Source organism: Notothenia rossii (genome assembly GCF_949606895.1).
Source record: "Notothenia rossii genome assembly, chromosome: 9".
In the NCBI taxonomy this organism is placed as follows: domain Eukaryota; kingdom Metazoa; phylum Chordata; class Actinopteri; order Perciformes; family Nototheniidae; genus Notothenia; species Notothenia rossii.
Genome location: NC_136907.1, coordinates 8,920,379 through 8,924,837, shown reverse-complemented (window position 1 = coordinate 8,924,837; position 4,459 = coordinate 8,920,379). Strand labels below are relative to the sequence as shown.

Here is a 4,459-nt window from a genome sequence, read left to right as displayed (position 1 = left end):
AAAATAACCCACGTTAAATTGGATTGTCCGGTCCTACTTTAAAAAACAGAGACTGCTAATGTGATGCCAAAGATTATACATTAGACATCTGTAATTTAAAAATCAGAGTCCTCTCGAGCCTTATGTAACTCCCTCTCTTCTTGCTCAGGCAAACAGCCAGTTAGTTATCTTGTGTAGAGCACAGCAGCAACAGCATTTCCAGTATTTGCATATTGAAATATGGCATGGGCATGGTGTGTGCATCTGGACTCCAAGCTATACTGCTGGCTGCTCTATTTGAAGTGTATGCTCTGCCAATGTATCATACGACAAGCAGAGAGTCATTTACATAAATACATCCTAAAAAACACTAAGAGACTGATTTAAATCAACTGTCTCTTTTAAAATATATGAAATAAAGTTTAATGGTTGCTGTGACTCATATCCTAATCACCCGCCTCCTTGCCTCTTTTCAATTACAGAACATGATGATGGTGGATGTTTGAAACGTACATGAACCCTGCAACAAATTATAAAGGTGAGCAATTTCCAGAGACTGTCCTCATCAGAAAAACCCTTGCTTCAAACAACCTCTATGTTTTCCTGACAAGCGCCATGCTAACCGGTTGTTTCTTATTTGTGGAAGCACTTGATTAAGCACGTTTATGTGTACAGCACCTTTAAACACAAGGCAATTCAAAATGCTTTACAAAAATGAAAGACATTAAGAGAATTAGGAAATAGTGCAGCGGAAAGACATAAGAAACTTTCAAAAGCAAAGATAATAAAACATGAATAACACAGGTACATGAATACAAGTTACAGTGCAGTGTATGATGGGAATAGTTCAATTATAAGCAGCGGCAAAAAGAAAAGTCTTCAGCATAAGTAGGGATGGGTATCGTCTGAAATGTATCGATTCCGGTTCTTATCGATCCCCGTCTCGATTATAAAAGAAAGAGGTCAAACTTTTTGATAACAAAAATATCTTTATTCTTTTAAGCTTTAACTGACATTTTTACAAATAAAAAAAATGCATGCAATACAAAAGTATTACACAATAGCTGTGCTTTATTTGAACTGAGCAGCAATGCCTGTGGCAAGGTATTCACTTGCCACAGGCATTGCTGCTCAGTTTTTTAGTGTAGTGGAGCCTCGCTTTAGAGCGTTTACCGCGATCCATCTTTGGTGTTATGAAGTGACTGAGCTCGTGTACTGTCTACTGGAGGACGGGGGGAGCCTCGCTGCGGGGAAACTGTGGACCTTTGTCGCCTGTCCGCGCAACTTACATGATGCCGTTTAAAAAAATTAAGAGCGGAACCGGCCGTCAGCGAACCGAGCCGGCCGTCAGCGAACCGAGCCGGCCGTCAGCGAACCGCTAACGACCGGCCATTTGTGATTCTCCAGAACACACAGATGGCCAGTCCGCCCCTGTATTCCACCGGGTCGCCGCGGCGCAGACGGACCCGGTGGAATACAGGGTCTAACCCACTCTACCACGTTTAGGAACCGTTAAGCAGAACCAAAATTGTGTATTTTGTATGAGTACCCGGTACCCAGCATTTTCTTATCGGTTCTCATCTGGAACCGAGTTTCGGTTCCCAAACCTAAGCATAAGGTATGAAGTCTTGGCTAAATTTTGAGAAAGTCTCATACAGTGTAACAGAAACCATGACCTTTCTCTGTTGATACAGGGCATACTTTTAGCATGTGCATTCTTGGAATAGCATTTTAGCTGCATATAAAACAATTGAATAAATGTAATTTCCAGAGGAAGGCAATTCATTCCTGAATATATTTAAATCCAGTCTGACATTGAGAACTCATCATCATTCAGCACGACACAATTAACTATGTAGCCTCGCGGATCAGAAAAGAAGCCTCCTTTACATACCAACAACTTCCAACAAGTAACAACTTAATATGCACTATGGAGTTGTGTTTTAATTTAGTAATCCCTGGAAGCATTACGTGACAGGCCCTGTTGTGACAGGAGCTTGCTTTTTCACTGCAGTCCCAAATGCACTCAGCACTGCCGTCCCACAAGGGCACGATCTAGCTGTCCCCCTCAATGAATTACTGGCTTAACTGCGTGCAACAGAATAAGTCTTAATGAACTGTGAAGCTGGGATGATTGCTGATTTGCTTATCTGGGCTCTCTTCTCAGCTCCTCTCTGCCTGTTAGTGTTGCTACTCAAGTTCTTGAAAAGAAAACCCTGTGTCCTTCACTTCCCACGTTCTCACAATATGATTACAGCCTTGCCTTTTCTGCCTCTGCTCCTTACAGAACTGCCTTTTTCTGCGACTTTTCTGTGAAAACATTGCTTTGATTTGCATTCACAGACTTTGGAGCATAACATCTGGATGACACAAGCTGTGCCTGACATTTGAGGAGGTCATGTCACTTGTTAGACACATCAGATTCACTCTGTGGTCCAGCAAGCAGCGCGTTCTGCATTTAAGCTGCTGTCAATAACACAAGTGACCTCAAAAGCATTTTTCCCTTTTTTTCCTAGGCTTATCCGACATCTGTAGACTCTTCACTCCCAATGTATGGACACAACTGAGTACATCCCACCTCCTTCTCTGCTCCCTTCTTCGTACCGCAACAACATCTGCTCTGTTATAAACTGTAAGGTGTTAATCATAAACAAGTTACAAGCTGTGAGTGTTGGTACACGTAGTTAAATACTAAGTAAACACACCTACTGTACTGTAACAACCGTTCAGATTGTAGTACATAGTTGTAGTTACAAAGTTTAATATTTTAGTAACACAAAAGAGAAAGATTGCATTCATTACGGAGAAGCTGTACTTTTGAGCTACAAAAGAATCATGTCTTCCTGAAAATAGAAGCCAGTGTTGGCTTTGATTATGTTATAAATCCCTAAGGTACCTTTAGGCATTATTTTCAACCTAAGATCAGTACTTTCAGCTTGAACGCTTCTGTGAAAACACTCCCACATTTCTTTCAGTCTGTCATATTTAGTTTGTTTAGAATAAATTATATTTTTGTCCCCATCTATTCTTTAATTCCCCTCCTCAAATAGCTTGCTTACGATTACCTCTCTATTCTCAAAAAACGTTTCATGGTGTTATTTGGTAAATTTGTGTCTGAGGAGAGACCAGTTTTGCGGTTTGTATAATGTCAGACCAAATTGCCTACAGCTCTGTCTGACAGAGGTGAGGTGAGGGAAAGAATCTTATACCAAAGAGCAGTGGATGAACAAAAGAGAGCCGAAACCAAATGGCTTTGATATGGTCCAACACACAAATCTCTTTTACTTCTTCAAAGAGCTTTCTCACTCCCACTTCCCTTGATCACCCAAACTCCTCTTCCTCTGTTTCCATTATCGTGGCGGGAGACGAAGTCGGATCCACGGGTCATTCATCCTCATTAAATTCAACAGTTATATGTTTAAATCCAGCATGCGGTCTAAAAGAGACAGACATAATTTAATCAGGTTTCTAAATGACTTCTTAACGGAGATAGTGACATCTTCAGTTCTTATCAATGAGGTTAGATATGTTCTTCCCCGTGTGTGCTTATGTCTATGTATGTATTCTTTTTGACATCAGTTTATTCTCATATTTTAACCTTAGTTACACTCATATGCATTACTTTTAATGGAAGTAAAAAAAATTGAATATTTTCACACATATCAAAGTAAAATGTTTGGTTGCTCCTTGACATTTGCAGTCGAGACTTATAGACACTTGTGGTTTTGTATCTAATCAATACAAATATTTGTAGCGGGCTACTACGTGAACATTCTACTTTTATGATGTTATACGACTTTAATGGACAGCTCACATACGGTAGTGGCAGTGTACAAGTGTGTAACTCCAATTGTACGTGTTTCTTCACTACTGAGCTGCATACTGTAGGTGTTTATTTCAAATGTCTTAATTATGACACATTTTTTCTTTGTTACTCAAACACTTTCAATTTGAATAGAAATCCTTCAGCTATTATAATCAGTAATAAAGGGGAGAACTTAATAAACCGAGTGATAACACAAGCCCACTGAGGCTGTCGGGGGTGTGGAATAAGAGACTACTTATGCTCAAGTGCTACACATAATTATCCATCATTAGTCAGTCATCTGTCAAATCTCAGACATTTCGGGTATTATTGAGATGATTAGTGAGTTCCAAAATGCATTCATTCCGATTTCATTTCTATTACAATTCGATGTTTGATTGAATTTATAAATCAAGATGTTCCAAATGGTGCCTGAAATTGGTGTTACGATATCAACCAGCAGTGTTTAATTTGTTGTCTGCGACCATAAATACCAGTATCCAATTTGGCCACCATTGATGATGTCTTTTACTGCACCCAAGCTAGAAAATATGTGGCAACTGGCTCAATTAGTGATTCTCTGTCTCACACAAAAGAAAGTGAATACTGAAATAAAAGAGAATTGCATTTAGGAGAGTGCTACTGAGTACTGCTTCTTCTTGCAGTCCTACTTTT

The 4,459-nt window shown here is 39.7% G+C and overlaps 1 long non-coding RNA gene across 2 annotated transcripts in view; it reads left to right on the top strand.

Moving 5' to 3' along the window:
* The window catches only part of LOC307019407, a 23,901-nt gene extending 21,358 nt beyond the window's left edge, over positions 1–2,543 (top strand). Inside the window, exons 3-4 of one of the 2 annotated variants that reach the window (XR_013802646.1) lie at positions 462–517; positions 2,496–2,543. This is a non-coding gene — a long non-coding RNA (uncharacterized lncRNA). Of the gene's footprint in view, positions 1–461; positions 518–2,322 lie in introns of both variants that reach the window. The other variant, XR_013802647.1, reaches the window with a different exon arrangement.
* The last annotated feature ends 1,916 nt before the right edge of the window (positions 2,544–4,459 follow it).